Raw genomic sequence first — 20,266 nt, 5'->3', positions numbered from 1 at the left:
CAAGGATAGTACCTGAGGAGAAAAGTCAGGTAAATGCAAATTAAAACAATAATAAAAATTAAGACACACCTACTAGAAAAATATGGGACACCAACAACAGCGAATGCTAACAATGATGTGAAGCAACAACGACTCATTCATTTCCTGTGAAGATGTAAAATATTACAGCCACTTTAGAAGACAGCTTTGTGATTGCTTGCTTATAAAACTAAACATCTAGTAATCACAGTTGGTATTTGCCCAAAGGAGTTTAAAAATTATGTTTTCACCCAAAACATGCACATGAACGTTTACAGTAGCTTCATTCAAAATTGCCAGAACAAGGCTGGATATGTGGATCAGAGACAGAGCTCGTGTCTCACACATGTGTGGCCCTAGGTTTGATCCTCCCTACATCAAAAATATAAACAAAACAAAATACATGAGAAAAGCCAAGATGTCCTTCAGTAGTTCAATGAATAAATGAACTGGTATATTCAATTAGAAATATTCTGTGTTAAAAATAAATCAGCTGTTAAACTTTGAAAAGACATGGAGGAACCTTGAATGCGTAAAAATGTATGGCATTCTGGAAAAGATAAAACATGTAGAAAGTGAAAAGCTTAGTAACTACCAAGGGTTATGGAGAGGATGGATGAATATGCAGTGTACAAAAGATTTTAAGTAATGGAAATACCCTTATGATAATATAATCATGAATGTATTATTAAACCCAGGATATAAATACATGTTCAAAATGCAGGGAATAAACAATACCAAGAAAACATAAAATGTAAACTGTATAGTTGAGGTAATAATGAGATGTCACTGAAGATTTGCCAATCAGAACAAATGTGCCACACTGGTGGGAGACAGGGGGAAGAAATGGGGAGTGTATGGAAGTTTCTATCATTTTTTTAAAATGCTTTAAAAATTGAGGTGTTCATTAAAAACTTAAGGTCATAATTAGACCATCAATACATTTATAATGCTTTATTTCTAAGAGAAAGAAACATCTACCATCATGCGATTGTGGAAATCACAGGTCTCTCAATGTGGTATGCTTTATTAATGAAGCTAATGAACTACATAGAAAGTAAAAGAATAAACCTTACCTTGTAATCAAATGGCCTCACACATAAACATTGAGAAAGCTTTTTACCTGAAAATTAATGACAGCTCAACTATTAATAATGCAACTAGCATGTGATTTTCAGTATTTCATTTTTCTAAGTGTGTAATCTTAAATGATAGGGTGTTTTCTTATTGTCTTACCATATAATTTAGCAAAAGAATACACATGCAAACACAAACAAGCAATGATCTATTAAAGAACTCTAGTGATACTCTAATGATACTTCACTGTAATAATTTACCTTTCAAAACAAGCAAAATACATTGCATTAGATTTTCAAATCAGGTCACTTCCCATCACTTCCTACACCCACAATTTAGCACAGTTCTAGCCCTGTGTTAAAAACAAAAATGAGAAACTAATAAGGACAATTTGGGTTAATAGTCTATATGCACTTTGTTTGTTTTCTCTTCCCTCACATCCATAAAACAACCACTCTTTGCATACTCTGAACTGAAAGCAGGAGTGATGGGTGAGGGAAGGTTAGGGAAGGGGACGGGGGCTGCCCTTTCAAACTGAATAAAATTAATTAATAATACTCTTATTAAAGTGAGCATGGGAAATTTTTCTTTTAATCAACATTGAGAGCCTATCTTTGTCAAATACTAAATTAGACATTAAGAATACAAAGTCAAATAATATGTAGTTTTTATTTTGAAGGTATATATATCGCAGCCAAAGCAGCAGCAAAGTAAATCATCATTTCAGTGATAGGATTGCTGTCTTTAGAAGGTAATATAAGACCAGCTAGGAGAGGCTGCTAAATTAGATTAGCAAGTCAAGGGCAACCCCTTTAAGAAATTATGGTCATACATTTGAAGAGTGTATAGAAGATAGCTAAAAAGGAAGAAAAGGTAAGAGAATGGTTTAAACAAAATAAGCAGTATGAGTAATTGTTTCTTTAGTCATAAGACATGAGAAACTGTGACAAATAAAAGGAAAGGAATAATACCGAACTGAAAGACAAACAAAAACTTGATTCCTGGTCTATGGAATTTGTACTTTATGCATCAGGTGATGGGATATAATTCAGGATTTTTCAATAAGGTAATGACATGACTGGACAAGTATTTTATAGCAATTTTAAAAGTGAAGCTAGCATTTTAATTAGATAAGTGGTTAATACAATCAGGAAAAATAAAGGTGTGATCCTGAGCTAAAGTGATGATGCTAAAGTAGAAGAGGTAGAGAGTTAAGCAGAAGCAGTTAATGAGGCAGGATCCATGGAGTCCATGATTCCTTAAATGCAAGACATGAGAAAGAGAAGGTGAGAATGTCACCTGGGTTCCTGGCTGCATCAGTTGCTTCAATAGTGATGCTCTGCATTGATTCAGATGAGAAATTAAAAATATTGAATCTTCTACAACAGATTGGGTGTGAGGAATGAAGAGGTGAACTAGAGGTGACACTGGCACAGTGGCATAGGGTCTGGGTACTGTAGGGGTAGTGGCTGCAGGAACTTTGTCACCAATATCATTAAAGTTAACACTATTGCAACCATGAGACCTAAATTACAATAAATACAAACATAAGGTAAAAAGGAATAAATTTTCTGTAAAAAATTGCTTTGAAATACTAATTTTGGGGCATTTATGAGGTATACATAGAAGCCCTTAAAACTACCTAATATAAAAATGCAGAACCCTAATTATATAAATTGCATATATTTTCTAATTTTACATATCTTTGTATAAATTTGAATATATAATTTTGTGTATTTCATGTGATTTATTCAATAAAACTAGAATATATAATTTTAAATGCAAGCATGTATGTATATACATTTAAGTTAATAACATACACTCAGCAGAAGTTGGAAAGCAACATATCCTAAATTAAACAGACTATCTCTGATAGATTAAGCAATGTAATTTTTCTTTTTCCTTCTTTTATTTTTCCTAGCTTACAAATTTTATGTAATGAATATGTATTACTTTCATTGTGGATAAGATTCATTTTAATAACAAAGTAAAAACTAATAATAAATGCAGACAAGAATGCCAGACAGCAGTAAACTTAAAAGAGGCACAAGTCTATCGGTTTGGCAGTATGGAAGTCATTCGCAGAGTTTGCTAGATGTCCCCTTTCATGGGAAAAGTTGCAAATGGGCTCAGAGGAAGTAGACATAATTAAGCACAGGAGATGCTTTCAAGAACTTTGGCTGCAGAAGGAAGTAGGAACATGAATGGGAGCATGAGGAAGACATCAGTTCCAAAGAATGTCTAGGCACTGGAGCCATAGTATAGTGAGTGGGGAGGGTGCTTACCTTGCACGCAGTTGACCTGGGTAGAGTACCAGCACCACATTCTGTCCCCATTTCCCACCAGGCATGATTCTTGAGCACAGAGTCTGGAGTAAGCTCTGAGCATTGTTGGATGTGGCCCCCAAGCTAAAAATTATACAAGTCTGAAGTAGAAGCTTCTCTATGTACTTATATTTGACAGGAAAGAGACATCATAACTTTCAAAGAAAAAAGTAAGAGGGCTGGAGATAAGGTTCAACAGCTGAGCACCTGTATTGACATGCATAAGGCCCTGGGGTCAAGCCCTGTCTGGGGGTTGGGGGGGAATGAATAGTACAAAAGATGAAGGAATGACTATTGAAACAAAAAACAGTCAACAACTATTCAATTGCAATTTGAATATGTGAGGTAATTTCCTTAGTCTAGAGAAGACAATTGAAATAAGAAAGAACAAAGACAGGATGACTAGAAATAAGAAGACAAAAATTAAACATATGCATTAGCCTCCAATTTTTTCAAAATTTCATTTAAATAAAAATAAAAATATTCAAAATGATGTAAACATTGCAAAAATGAAGTGTAGCTGGGTGGGTGTTAAGTGACTTAGTAGACCTGAGAAGAGGACAGTGCAGAAAGATGAAAAGGATAACCAAAGAAAATCTACTGGCCTCCAGGTAACTCAAGCACCAAAGGACCCCTCCTCCACAAAGCAGGACACTTGGAGAATTTCTTCAGGTAAGAGTTTGAAAGAGTCTTTCCTGGCAAACCAGGATCAAAATCAATAGAAAGTTGGAAATTGAAACTGGAGATTCTGGAAAAGAGAAAAAAGCTAGCCAATGTATCCTACAGTAAAACCCACTATCAAATTCCAATAGCACAGAGTAATCCAAATAGAGACTAAAGAACTCTCTGAAATTCAAAATCAACTGGACAGAAATGAAAACTTCAATAGAAATATGAACACTAAAGTTAAGAAATTTGGAAAACTGAGTATTAAAAACCAGAGAAAAAAGGATATACAAGAGAAAAAAATCAGAAAATAATAGAGATTTATTCAAGAGTCAGTACATATGTAATAACAGATTCAAAAAGAGAGACTAAGAAAGTAAAAGGAATGGAGAAAATTGTCAAATAAATAAGACAAGAAAATTTCCCCAGAACTGAAGAATATGAGTTTCCAGATTAAAAAGTCCAAGCAAATGCCAAGATCCAGGAATGAAAATAAAGCCACACCACTTTATTTAAGGGGTAAATTAAAGATGCAAGGGGAGGGGCAGAATAATTTTTTTTTTCACAGAGCAAAGGAAAAGCAGGTCACATCTGAAGGATTATGGATTTGAACATTTTCTATGTCTTGGTTTCTCAACAACAATGTTGGAAACCAAGACATAGAAAATTGCTTGAAAATTTGGAGGAAAATGATTTCCAGCCAAAAATTATAAACACAGCCAAACTATTAAATAAGCGTGGAAATAACATTTTCAGACATGCAAAAATCTCAAAAGGTGACAGCTGCAGAGGAAGCCTACTAATCAGCCAAACCAGTCTGGAGCTGATCATATGGTCCAAAAAGAGACTTTTCCAAGAAGTGGAAATGAATGTTCCAGGTTGAAGGGATTGAGAAATTTACACATCTGGGAAGAGGTGAGAAAAAACCAAAGAGATGAGAATCGATCCAGAAATGCAAAGACACATGTCTTCATTACCTCCTATGTATTTGGTGAAGCCTCGAAGAGTCGGCATTCTAGGTTTATGGGGTGCTGACCACTGGACATATGGCACTGGGCAGGTAAGAGTAACAGCATTTCAATACTGTGGCAGGAGGGTATTGCATACCAGGCAATGATGCCCAAAGGCTGAGTAACAAGGAGGCAAATTTTGTAATATCAAGAGGGTGAAGGGATCCAAGGTTCTCACAAATGATATAATTGCCTATATAATTTCATATATTAACCGAAAAGTGAAATTCATGGTTATGGGAGAAGCAGGAATTGCACATGGTTCCCTCCATCAGGTAGATCATTTGGAGAATTTATGTGCAGAACTTGAATGAGAAGAAGAACCATAGTCTAGCCATATGAACACTTCTTGGTTTCCAAGATACCAATCCGTCCATATACCAAGAATGCATGTACAATTGGATTTAAAATTTTGCCCCATGAGATGATGTCCAGGAAAGGAAACTATTGTAATATACCTGTGGCTTGGCTATGATTGACATGTATTCTTTATAATATACAAATGAATACAACCTTTTGGAGAATGGTAAAGGAGAAAAGCATGCTTTAAGTGATGAAGGGAAGGGATTTTTGATATGTGATATAGTTAAATCTGCATGCTTCGTCGTGGAAAGTAAGTAGACAATGACTGAAATGGGCAGAAGAGTAAGTACCAACATATGAATGGTCTTAAATCTATGGCTATCTATGCCAAAAACAGTCAGCTGAAATCAGATGCATGTGGGAAAGAAAAAATAAAGTTAAAAAGGCAAAGGACTACTGATTTGTTTTGATTTGGTTTGTCTTTTATTTTTAGTACCTGTTTGTCTCTTTATATAGTGAGTAACTGAGAAAATATTTTTAAACCTAATTTTTATAGCATAAACACAATCTTATAATTGTTAGGGCATGGTTCTGGATCTCCGACCGCCAACAAGGACCACGCAGGAATGCAATCAGCAAGAGGGTAGTTTATTAAGCTGGCTGGCCAGGGTCATTCACGCGCACACAGTGACACGCAGGTCCCATGTGTGAGGCAAGGCCCCGATCCCGGGTGCAGGGGTTATTTATATAAGCCCATGTCAGCCGTTATTGCGAAAAAGCGAAAGCCCGTGCATTCCCTAGCCAATAAATTCATAATTCGACATGCCTCTTCCTCCAATCCCATTAGGCCCATGTGCTTGTCCAGCCTATAGATTTACAGTTCACACTTGCATAAGTGCCTGCACGGGTCCGAGGGCTGAGCCCGGGCCAGGGAGCCTATCTGTTTAGATTATACCCTTATATAGTCATAGCTCAGGAGCCCGTACATTCCTCTTGGAGCAAGCAGGTAGCAGAGGCCTGAGTGGAAAATATATGGTTTTCATTGTCTTTGGTCCATCCGGGGCAGTCCTGCCCTAACAATAATTTTAAAAAGATAAAGTTTTAGGTCTTAGAATATCAATCACTGTGTCACTGTCATCCCATTGTTCATTGATTTGCTCGAGTGGGCACCAGTAACGTCTCTATTCCTCCTAGCCCTGAGATTTTAGCAGCCTCTCCTTACTCATCATTCTCAACAATTGGAGGCTGTCAGGGGAATGATCTGTGAGGGTCAGGGGAATGAGACCTATCATTACTGTTTTTGGCATATCGAATATGCAGAGTTTGATCGGGAAATGGAGCCTAGGGCATGTGGTCACGTGATGGGGGGACAATCTGGGGGGTTGGTCTGCAGCCAATGAGGAAAAGGAAAAGGGTGTTGTGAATAGAGTGAAGAGAGGAAGCACAGATCTCTCTCTCTTTCTCTCTTTTTTTTTTTTCAGAAAGGACATAGGAAAGGAGGCTCTTTCACTTCAGAGTTCCATAGCATGGAATGAAATGCATGAGGTGAGAAAAACTGTTCATCTTGTTAGAGACTCACAACAACCTGAGAAAAACAGGAGAGAAGACAGAGAGAATCAAAATACTGACATCTGTTGGATACTTTAGTAGAATGTGCCAGACCTACTGTGTATTAATTATATTCATTTTCACAAAGATCTTTGAGGTAAGTAATAATACCCCCATTTTATACACAAGTAAACTGAACTTCAGAAAAACGCTTTGTCAGTTTCAGAGTTCATTTAACTTCTACAGTACCTGCTGACAAAGAACCCACAGACAGGCTACTGGGTGGGAAGAACTGATGGGAATGAGAGAACATGTAAATGTTTCTGGAGCTCAATATCCTCAAAATGAGTGGACTGGACTAAACAGTCTTCTATCCACTTCCAGAATTAATGCCCTAAACTTCTAAGTAACAGTGTCTCTGAACATCATTTTACTCATTTGTCAAGTGGAAATAACCAAATCTACCTTACTGACCTCAGAAGGTTGGTATAAAGACCAAATAAGATAATATATGTGCAAGTGATTTATAACATTTGACACACTGTGGGATTGAAAATCTAAAATATTTAGGAATACATGTGACAAATCAGTGATGAAGAAGAAAAATAGAGATTAAGATTCAAATGACATCCAGTGAGCATGCACTATCCTACTTAGGAGCCAGAAGCTTTGAGCGGAAAGAAGCTAATTTCTTTCCTTCAGTGTCCTGACTGGAAAAATAGGGATAAAAATTCCTCATAGACTAGCTGGGAGAATTAAATGAGCTGGTTTATTATAAAGTATTTTTAAGAGTCCCTAGCACAACAGAAATGCTTAAAAAGTCAATTGTTAATATCACGATTCCCTGATATACTCAGGTATAATATTTTTATTAAGAATTATTGTATAGGGTCAGGAGATAGTACACGGATGAAGGCATATACATTGCATGCACCTGAGCTGGCACCGCAGTGTATTCTGAGAATCACCTGAAATTCCCCCAATTACTCCTAGGTATTGAAATGCAGGTTCCGAAGCACCCGGGAATGGCCTGAATATCCCCCAGGCCACAGGTCCTGAGCAGTATCACATCCCCCAGCCTCTGCATTGAGCTGCTATCCTGGTTAGCTGAGAATCACCATGGAGGTCTCCTGAGCACCACTTTGGTGGGCCTCCAAAATTATTACAGAGATGAACATATACATTCACAATTGCAATGTATTACACCAAATCTTGAAAGTTAGAAAAGAGAGGATTGGAGTGGGGTGGGGAGGGGAATCAAAGTATCTATTGCCATGTCTAGACTAGTTAGAAATGATAATAGCCTACATATCTATCTCATCTGGGTAGTTCCATAAAGTCTGCTCTATTGCCCAAAGTATATAAGTTCTATAGATGTATCTGACCATTCATTATAAAGCCTGCTATATTTGAATAAGATGATAGGGAAGAAGAGATAAATAATATAATTATTTACCCTTAAGTATTTAATTGTGAAAGCCACTTTTGTGAGCAAATAGATAAAAAAAAAGAAAGCACAGATGCAATAGCCACAATCTGAGAAAAAACAGAGTGCCTAAAAACAGATGACTGGTTAAAGAAACTCTGGTACATCTACACAATGGAATACTATGTAGCTGTCAGAAAACATGAAGTCATGAAATTTGCATATAAGTGGATCAACATGGAGGGTGTGTCATGTTGAGTGAAATGAGTCAGAAAGAAAGAGACAGACATAGAAAGTTTGCACTCATATGTGGAATATAAAGTAGCTGAGAGGTACAAGCTTGCAATGATGCAATTTCTGGCAGATATTTCTCTGGACTTAGGTACTAAAATACTAAAATACAGAAATCCAAAACCATGCAGCTGCTAGTGTGGCTGCTTGACCTCATATCTCTTTATTCTCAGCAATGGAAAACAAATTATCAAATGCTTCCTTTTCAGCAGGTCCGACTTTAGGGGGGAGAAACTCCAAATAACAATAGTGAGATTTTTCTTGTTGAAATATTTAATGTAATCAAATTAAAGTGAAAGTAAAGTGAAATTTATCAGTTACACAGGCAGGGTGGGGGGCTGGGGAGGTGGGGGTTGGGGGGAGGTATACTGTGAATCTTGGTGGTGGAATATGTGCACCGGTGAAGGTATGGCTGTTTGAGCATTGTATAACTGGGACTTAAAACTGAAAGCTTTGTAATGTTCCACATGGTGATTCAATAAAAGAATAATTTTTTTAAAAAAAATTAAAAATTTTTTAATTTTTGAGATAAAGACAATCGTAATTGCTATTATGTAGTCAATGCCACTGTGAACCAAGTACTACACAAGTGTCATATATATATATATATATACATATACATATATAATTGTATTTGTTATACTCAGAAAATCCAGAATTTCGCTTCCAGAGTTAGCACTGTCAGTATATTTCTGTACTCTGAGCAAAAGGATACAACCAGGGGTGGGGTAGGGGGGTTAATAATCCAAGTAAGGTCAAGGCTATATTACAAACTACAATGCCCAAAAGGAGAGAGAGCTAATGAGAGATAGATAGATAGAGAGAGAGAGAGAGAGAGAGAGAGAGAGAAGTGTACCTGCCATAGAGCCAAGTGGGTGGGAGTGGGGAAGGGAAACAGGGGACAGTGGTGGTGGGAAATGAACACTGGTGAAGGGATGGCTGTTGGAACATTGTATGACGAATGAACAATCATGAAAAACTTTGTAACTTTGTATCTCACAGTGATTCAATTAAAAATTTAAAAAATAAAGTCAAGGGATTAAATTGGAGGAGTGGTTGTAAGAACACTTAAGAAGACATGGATTCTAGTAACATATGAAATTTATATCATGCAAAATAATGTCACTTCAATAAAATTAAATATATAAATTCTTTAAAATGACTTGAAGAGAGCTAGGTGAAGAGCCTCCATCTGCTATAACAAAATAACACATACTGTGTGGCTTACAGATGACAGGAATTTATTTCTCAATATTGAGAACTCCAAAATCAAGGCACTGACAGAGTGAATATACATGGAGAATCCACTTCCTGATTGACAGAGAGCATCTTTTCCACTGTTTCTTACATGACAGAACAGAGAACCCCTAGTGTTTCTGTTACAAGGTTATTCATCTCATTCCTGACGAATTCATTCCAAGATCCAATTATCCTCTAAGATCTACCTCCCAATATCATTACATTGGGGTCAAGGATTTCAGCATGTGAATTGTATAGTATCCAACCACTACAAGAATTCTTGAAGGAAGTTGCTTATGAATCTAAAGTTTAAGAAAAAGTGTTGACTGGAAATTGGCTATATGTTTGGAAACAAGAACCAGTAGGAGAGTGTTGGAAGGAGGAGAGCAATAAGACGGTGAAGCATGCTAGGGGCACAACCTCTGACAAAAGAGCAGAGAATCCTAAAAAGTGCCCAACGGGTGTGGGAAGGATCAGTGGGAAAGCACCTACACAGCAGATGCTTGAGTCTGGTCATCATCCCAGATGGGCTCTGCAATCTCTACAGCAAACGATGCAACACCAATGCACCGCAACTAGGAATGTGTGCATACAACAAAAGCGTTGTGAGTCCTGGTTACTACAACAAAAATCTAAGATAAGAAAAGGGGAAAAATTAGCTTAAACATTTGTCTGTTAAGGGGAAGGACTGGAGGTAGGGACGTGGGAGGGATGTTGACACTGGTAGTAGGTATGAATTGGAATACGGTATGTCTGAATACTCTATGTCTGTTACTATTAACCATTTTGTAAATCATAAACAAATAAATTTTGGAACTGGAGAGGCAGTACTGCAGATAAGACATGTGCCTTGCACAGCCAACCTGGGTTCAATTCCCAGCATCCCAAGCACCTCTATGAGTGATTCCTAAGTGCAGAGCCAGGAGGAACCCCTGAGCATCTCCAGATGTGCCCCCAAACAAAATAAAATAAATTTTAAAAAGTGACAGAGAAAACCCAATTTAATAGATGGATGAGAGCTTTAGGGCATGTGCTATGAAGAACTAGACAGAAAAAGCTGTCAAGCCAAAAACGCCTTTATACGTTAGTTCCCCTAAGATACCACAATACAACCCTACCAGAAGGACTGATATATGATGCAGGATAACTGGATGGCTATTCTTTCCTCGAGCGGAAAGAAAAGCAGTGAAAAGCAAGGGGAGTTTAAACACAGGTGAGGAAGTATCAGGAAAGTAAACTGACAAGGTAAAAACAAAAACAAACAAACAAAAAACCCACATTATCTTCTTCCACTTTCTTCTGCAACTGTGAAGGAATATGAGTCCACTGTCTCCTGAGACCACCTACTTCACTAGTATTCTCAGCCCAGTGGGTCCACTCTGCCATTTTCAGGGAACCTATTGTGTAGAACAGAAACCACAGCTTTGCCACTACTAAAGGTAAGTGTTGATTAACTAGTTTTACTAGTGCTAAAAAAGGAAGAAATGCAGGTCAAAGTGCAAAGTAGAGGGTGTCCCAGGCAAATGAGTTCATTTTGAGAGTCTTCCTTGGCTCTCAATTTTATGCCATAATAAATATTTCACTTGAATCATTACCCAAGCTGATACACTTTGCTTCCCTTAGGAATGATTCCATAATTTGGCCTGAAAAGTCTGTTCCAGTAAATAATTTCTTATTATTTGAAAACATAGCCTTTAAATTCACTAAACATATTTTCATATCCTTTATTAAAATCTCTTTGTTATGGAGGAAGGGCACCCATGTGTAAAATATGTAATTTCTCCTGTTTTTCTTTTATAATGTGCATTGTAAATGCTACATCTGTCAGGTGCTTGCTATTTAATACAGTATTAAGGTATTTGTTCTGTTGATGATTATTGTGATTGCTGAAACTCTTTGTTTTGAATCAGATGGAATATCTGTTTATTGCCCGAGTTTTATTTGTGTGTGTGTGTTTTCCATTTCTTTTCCTAAGAGAGCTGAAGCTATTTCCATGAGAAATTCAGGACTGAATGACTTTAAGAAATTCGATAAACTATCCATCTGATAACTGTCACTTTGGGCTTTATTAATCTGTAGCTCTGTGTGCAAGGAGGTCTCTGTAAATTCTGCTACCTCCAAGAAGCATGGAATGTTTATTGAAGGCCTTGCAATTGAGTTCTAACAATTGTGTCTAGTTTCAAAGATTCATTTTCAAACACTCAGATCCTTGATCATTATAATTGCATTTTCATATCTCTGCAGAATGCCAGATTCATAATAGAATAGGGGAAGTGTGTCCAGAGGCATGTTCTAAGAAAACAATGGAATAGAGACCAGAAAGAATGTCCTTTTCATGGTGCTTAGGAAGCCTAACTGCTATATAATCAGGAGCACAAGGAACTTGTAAGAAAAATTGAAAAAAATTGACTGGATACCTAGAAACATAAAAGGCCACGCAGGAAGGTTGACTTGTCAAATGGGATTTTTCTTTTCTATCTAGAGATCATTTATAATTTTTTCCTTATCCTGAAAATACAAAGACCTTCTACTCCTTCATACATTCATTCTACATTTAGAAGGAAATTACTTTACCCTTTAGAATTTCACCCTTTATGTTGTAAATCACAGTGACTGAAGAGGACTCCTGATCCTCTTTGCATGTTGAGGCTAGATTTTATCAGGAAATGTTTCATCACATTCTTTTCCTGTCATTAGAGTCAATTATCATGTATATTTATGCATTCCTTTGTATGAAAGTGCAGTTTGGGTTTGAAAAGAGCCTGTACAAAAGGGCATTTTTAATTAGACAGCCTACATGTCTCCTGACTTATAAGTGGCTAAATAAAATTATAGTACCTATACTGGACAAGTTCACAAAAGTGAGTTTCTCCTGCTTAGCTATGCTGAGCTAATCGAGTGGATGAGCAATCAGTTGCATTCCATTCGACCTCACACATCACCAGCCAAAGAGCCAGCTGAGCTCGGAGCCCACAGCTTATGATTGGTAATGAGGTTTAAAGCAAAAATTGTTTGAGCATAGCACCCCGAGCATCTAATTTGGCAGTTAGAGCAATCTTGTTGTGACTCGTAAACCTTGCACTTAATAATGCAGGGCATTTAATACATAAATTATGTGTAGGACTGAATGGCTTATTGCAGAGTTAGGCCTTGAATGGTGTCTGGTCTGAGACCAGAAATGAGCATTCCTAAACTGCCAGCCACAGAGAAAAGGAGAATCCTTGCTCTTCCTTTGAATCCAGGTGAAGATATTTGGCCTATTTCAAAATCTAGAATTATTTGAGAGGTTGGAAGCTCTTTTTTAAAAAGATGCTTAAGGTGAGAAATAAGAAAACTCTTCTTTTGCAAAATATTAGCATCTTTTGAGCCACATCTACCTACTCATAGTGAAGGTGGGATTGCCCAATTCTTCCTCCTCAAACTTCCTAGCAATTGGGTGTGGGGACACAACCATTCCAAAGACTAGATTGTTACTTTGCAAACAGCTGGTGACATAGAGGGGCAGGGACAGGCAGAAGTGTTTGATGTCGGAAAAGAATGAGCAGATGCCACAGCTAAGTATGGATTTAAAGGCAGCACGTTTATACAGTGTCCAGTGATCCACATAAACCACAGTATCTATCCTATAGTGAGAGTTGTGAGGCTTTCACCACTGGAATCAAAAATGTTCCCAATTTAGGTGGGGTGGTATGGGAGACTGCAAATTAACTGACAATAGATTAACAAGAAAAAAAAATTATTGTATTTTCCTGTGGGAATGAGAGTAACTCAGAAACACCTAATGATAAAGATTTGTGCACACACTTAATGCCGGAGGAGGTATTAAGTATGTATCAAAGGATGGAAGGTTCTGATGAGACTTGTTTTCATAATCTCTGGGAAATATCCAGATGTCTACCGTTGGTCTGTGTCTTCCTGCTTGGAGAACTCCTGCAGGCAGAATTTGTGGCACTCCATGCTAGGCTGAATTGGTGAGTTCAGGTAAAATTCTTCCTGCATCTTTAATAGTTCTGGTGGTTTAACTTTAAAGCCCCTTTCATACCAGTCAAGTAGGTTGTTGGCGTCATCACTGCCATGTATCTCTTGCAAGTGTGATTTAGAATATGTCTTAGTTGCACAGTTTTCAAAGTTTCAGGCCTTCTTGTTGGTTTTGAACACCATTTTACATACATAGTTTTAGTATACAAATAATTTCTTTGCTTCTAGTTGTATACATCTGTGAAAGCAATGAGCCTATTTAAGGACATATTGAGGGTAAACAAGAGAAAAATTTAGAAGCATTTATATTATAATCAGAAACAGGACAAAGATGAAAATTATTACCACTTATATTCAATACTATGCTATAAATTCTAGATAATAGTTAAAGAAAAAATAGAGAATCAGAATTGGAAAGACAAAAATGTTATTTGCAGACAAATTTTGTCATTTGTCACTTGTCACTTTTCATCCCGTTTATCTTTGGTTTGCTCAAGCGAGTGATAGTAACATCTCCATTCATCCCTGTCACATGCTAGTGTAGTCCAGTGGCATTTACTCGCTCCAGGAACACGATGAGCCTCAACTGTTCATTCAGGGTTTTGATGAAGAAGTCTGACCATCCTGTTGGTGGGCGGCCATGTGGTAACAGCTCTAGTCCAGCAGTCATCTCTGAATCACATATGTGTCCAGCCCATCTGATTTTCGATGCCTTGGCAAATGAGACAGCATCCCTGATTCTTGATCGTCAATAGAGGTTGGAACTCTTCTCTCACTTGAATAAAACATGATAATCCAAGCATAGCTCTTTCAATTCCTCTTCCTGAATACAGTTCTCATCCTGTTCCTAGGGCCCACGTTTCTGAGGCATATGTTAGTGCAGGAATAATGGTGGAATCAAAAAGATGTGCCCAGAGCCGAAGGTTCTTTGTCTTCTTAGTCACCTCTTCGAACTCTTAGAGGCGTTCCTCGCTGCTCTCTTCATCCTGCTCAGTTCTGGCACCAAGACATTCTCATGTTGAGTTCTAAACCCAGATACACATAGCTGCTGCATTCAGAGATGTTCATTCCATTGCGAGCAAATGGAACATCAGGGACTAGTTTATTTTTCATGAACATTGTTCTGGTGAGTTTCAACTGCAGTCCGGCCTTTCCGCACTCGAGGTTGAAGTCGGCCAGCATTTGTGCCGCTTGGCTAATGGTTGGTGTTATTAGAACGATGTCATCAGTGAAGCGAAGGTGGTATAGTTGCCAATCGTCTATCTTCACTCCCATTCCTTCCCATTCCAGTCATCGCATGACATTCTGGAGGGTGGCACTGAAGAGTTTCAGTGAACTGGTATCACCCTGCAGAACACCTCTCTTTACGTCAATGATCACTTGTAGATGGTGAGATCCTGGTGGTGAATCCGTAATACAGCTAGCAGAGGATCTTGATGTACTGAATTTGAATGCCCTGTTTGGCTAGGGCTTTGGTGACCGGTTCAGTCTCAACAGAATCAAAGGCCTTCTTTAAATCTATGAACGTTAGACACAGCGGCATCTTGAACTCTCACGAAACTTCAATGAGTTTGGTCACTGTATGGATATGGTCAGTCATGCTGAATCCTTTTCGGAACCTGGCTTGCTCACATGATTGTCCTTTGTCTAGTGTTCTGTCTATTCTATTCAGGATGATTTGAATGAACAACTTATAGATGACGGACAGCAGGCAGATTGGGCGATAGTTGTCGATGTCATGGATGTCTCCCTTCTTGTACAACAAAATGGTCCTGCTGGTTTTCTATTGGGATGGAACAAATTTTACTACATAATATAAAAAAAAATAGACATACATAATATAGATATAAAATATATAGAAAAATATAGACAAATTTTACTGCATAATATAGAAAAAACAAATTAAGTCAGGTAAGATATTAAATAAGACAAATTAGCAGTATAGATACTAAATTTTTTTTTTTTTTGCTTTCAAAACACTTGAGAGGGTAGGCCTGATTCTGGGCTCAGAGGTCAACCTCAGCAGTGCTCAAGAGACCATGCATTGCCAGATACTGAACCAGGATCAGCCACATGTGAAGCACATGCCTTAACAACTGTACTATTTATCCATCACCGTATGATCAGAATTCAAAAATTAATAGATTCTATATACAAGTTAAAAGCATAATAGAAAAGTATCCAATCCAAAATTATTTGTTAAAAGCTATGATATTAGAAACAAATCTAATAAAATAATAGAATTTTACAAGAAGTTATAAAAACTGTTTAAGGATATAGAGGAAAATTTAAATAAATGGCAGGACAGCTTACATTGATCAGGGGAAATATCACAGTTATAATCAGTTTGGCTGAGTTATCCTGTAATTTGAATAAAATTATAATTTTAATATAATAAAATTTTAATAATGCTTAAGCTAATTATAAAATTTTTATGGACAAGCAAGCAAAAAATATTTAGATGATGCTAAAATTTAGAAAGATGCAGGGCTTTCCTTATGCAATATTACTATATATTAAAGACCATTAGGATTATGTCATTATGATGAAGAGATGACCAAAAACATAAAATAATGAAAGATCCAACTAGAATTATAGCCAAAGATATATAGGTAAATAGCTCACTAGATAATGGGAGAATAGATAGATAATAGATATCTAAGTAAATGGATTAAATTTAAAAGCACTACTGGAAAACGTATTTAAAAATCATCGGTAATCTCCAGGCTCTCAAGGAGTTGGGGATGGGCAACTCCCTCCAACTCCCTGTTCTTCTGGGAGTCTGGCAGTCACACCCACAAACTGCCTCCGGTGTCATATAAACTCATTAACAACCATGTTCCAGAGACTCACAAATAAATCTCAAAAGAGAGCAATATGCTGCAGAGGAACCCCAAAGTCAACATCCAGTTAAAAATTTAACTCTAGTTGTATCACCCTATTTAAAATTTTAGAATTTCTGAAGGATGTGGCTGCAATCGTGGTCATGCAACACCTTATATTCTACCCCAATAATATACCAAGAGTAGCATACCACATTTGATGTGTTGTAAAGTAGAAGGTAATAGATCTCGATTAATATATATATGTACATATATATATATAAAATTATCAGTGGGTTGGAAAGATAGTTCAGTGGTTAGGGTCCTGGCTAACCAGTGTTTAATTCCCAGCACCACATAAATTTCCCTAGCCCTGCCTTCAGTAATCCCTGAGAACAAACCAGGAATAAGCCCTGAGCACAGTTGAGTGTGCCCCACCACCCAAAACATTAGGTAAAAATAAAAAACATTAGTGGAAAGTGTATGTTTATATAAAAATAAAAGCCATTAATGGAAAATATATTTCTCAATTTAAGATGCCAGTAAAATTGTCACTATCTACACAAAATGTATAAATAATTTAAGATTAGGTCATTAGCATATTGTTTCAAGAAGGGCAAAATTTTTTAAAAATACAAAGCATAGAAGAATATCAATGTCATTGTTTAGAGAGATATTTAAGTACAGACAAAGACCATGCAATAAAGAAAAAGATTGATAAATTTGCCTACTTTAAACAATATATTCTGTGGAACAAATGACAATATATTATTTAAAAATCATAGAGTATGAGAGGATGCTTTAGCACATAATACTAACAAAGGATTAGTAATCATAACATAAAACAGATTCCCATAGCAGACAAAAATACTGTAATACATAATAATGATATAAGGGAAATAAAGTGGCAACTCAAGAAAGACAGAACCTGAACTGAATAAATATATGAATAGAACACTGAACTTTATTATGATTAGGGAAATAAAATTGAGACAAAGTAATGAGATACCATTTCACACCATTTAGATTGGCATCACTTAAAATTTATAATGCCGAGTGTTAACAAGCTTGTTAAAAAAAAAACAATAGAAATCATCAATTTCTTTGACAATTGCTGGTAAACTAGAAATATGCTAAGTGATAAATTCCACAATTAAGCAATTTTGCTTAGCTATATTAACTACAGCTAGTTAATATTTCACAATGCACACAAGAAAAAATTTCAAATGCATTAATTGAAACAACTTATTATGATTGTCAAAATTGAAAAAGCATTAGCTTCCAATCATAGAAAAATAGATCTAAAATTACAATGTATTCATGCAATGGAATATTCTACAGTGGTTCACTGTATCACTGTTATCACTGTATCACTGTCATCCCGTTGATCATCTATTTGCTCAAGCAGGCAACAGTAACGTCTCCATTTGTCCTAGCCCTGAGATTTTAGCAGGCTCTCTTTACTCGTTCTTCCTAGAGGTGCCATGTTGGAAGCTCTTTCAGGGAAAGGGGAATGAGACCCATCATTGTTACTGTATTTGGTATATCTAATACACCACAGAGAGCTTGCCAGGCTCTGCCATGCAGGCAGGATGCTCTCGGTACCTTGCCAGGTTCTCTGAGAGGGAGAACTAGCCTATAAGAGGTTGCTTCTGGGAGCATTGTTTTATAGTCTCTGGATCTTGGCAGTTGATAGGATTACACGGGGGCAGTTTGTGCATGTGGCTGCCAAGCTAATGGAAAATGGGGGGGTCTGGGCGGAGGAAGCCCCGTCTCAATCTGAGCAGGCTTGGAGATCTCATCCCCGGGTCCCACACACCTGGGTTCTGTTGCGAGTTTTTTCATGTGTGAGGCTCATCTGAACCTGTGGAGAGTGGCCTTGAGCATGGCTGTGACTGGGGCCGCAACGATAGCACAGTCAGTAGAGCGTTTGTCTTGCATGCAGCTAACCCGGGTTCTATCCTCGGCATCCCGTATGGTCCCCAGAGAACTTCCAGGAGTAATTCCTGAGTGCAGACCCAGGAGCAACCCCTGAGCATTGCCAGGTGTGCCCCAAAATGCAAAAAATTAAAAAAAAATCAAAACTCAAAGTTATTAATTTCTGGGGGAAATGATTAAAATACAAATATAAGAGAATACTGAGAGTACGTTGGAGACTTTATGAGTCAATCAAGCTGCTTTACTTCTTAGTCTACATAGTAAAAATTATCTATGAAAATGAGTTTCAAATTTTAAAAGTAATAAATCTACATCTACATAATATTTCAGTTTGATATCCAACAACCTGTTAAAAAAAATATACCCACAGCTATGACTGAGATTGGACAGAGAATACAAGTAGATCTAAAGTTACATTTTTTTTCAGTCAAAGGTATTTTTTGTTATTTACTCCCCACTTTGAAAAACATGCTAAAAGCTTTTTGAAGTTGTTTCAGTCAATTCAGTCTACATTCTGTAAGTTTGCAGTTAGAAATCTGGCAGCTGATTTCATATTATACTTCTATTACTCCTACAGAAACTCTTCGCACATAAAGAAGCATTTTAAGCATTCTCATCAAATTCGTTCAACTAATGGTAAGATACACAGTTAGCCACTATGGAAATACATATCCAGGAAATCTATGAATGAAATTATGCCAAGTTTAAGTATGAACACAGTTTTAAGATATGAAAATCACAGTAGGAGAATCTTACAGTTGAGATTTGTTTCTTGCTAATATACCTGTTTCTCTCTAATGCTCCCTGATCACAAACTCTAGTTTGCTTAGAAAATATCATGGTAATATCAATAATGGCTGGAGCGGGTGGGGCGTTTGCATTGCAAGCAGCTGACTGGGGTTTGATTCCTCCATCCCCCTTGGAGAGCCTGGCAAGCTACCAAAAGTATCTCACCCCCACAGCAAAGCCTGGCAAGCTACCCGTGGCATATTCAATATGCCAAAAACAGTAACGAGTCTCACAATGGAGACGTTACTGGTGCCCACTTGAGCAAATCGATGAGCAATGGGATGACAGTGATGACAGTGATACAGTGAATATCAATAATAACCCTACCTAACTACAAATTTGCACAGATACTGAGTATCTGATTCAACTTGCATCTAAGCAAGCAAGACAATCTACACATATTTAACCTAAAGCTGACAACAAAGAAGCTGAACACACCACAAATAGATAGTAAAACACTCAAAAATATTTTATTAATGTTACTAACAGTCCTTTACAAAATAGTACAGCTAAGTAATAATAAGATCCTAGATTGGAGCAAGTCATCAATATTCAAATCAGATTCCTATGATTCAGCTCTCATGGTCTAGAAGGTAAGAAGACAGATTAATAACGTTTTTTTTTCTTTTTTCAAAAAGGCTCTGGTGTTACTGGCTGACAGTCCGGGAGGAAATTAAATACATTCCTACACAGCATCAAGCAGTGTAGTTTGTGAAATGCAGACAATTGTAGCAGATGAACAAACGTATGCCTGAGAAACTGTCAGATTTTGAGACTTTACAACTTGAGAAACTGTCAAGTAACCCAGGAAAGAGAAAACTACATACCAGGCTGCTT

Source organism: Sorex araneus, chromosome 1, assembly GCF_027595985.1.
Source record: "Sorex araneus isolate mSorAra2 chromosome 1, mSorAra2.pri, whole genome shotgun sequence".
Taxonomy (NCBI): domain Eukaryota; kingdom Metazoa; phylum Chordata; class Mammalia; order Eulipotyphla; family Soricidae; genus Sorex; species Sorex araneus.
This window is presented reverse-complemented; position numbering follows the sequence as displayed.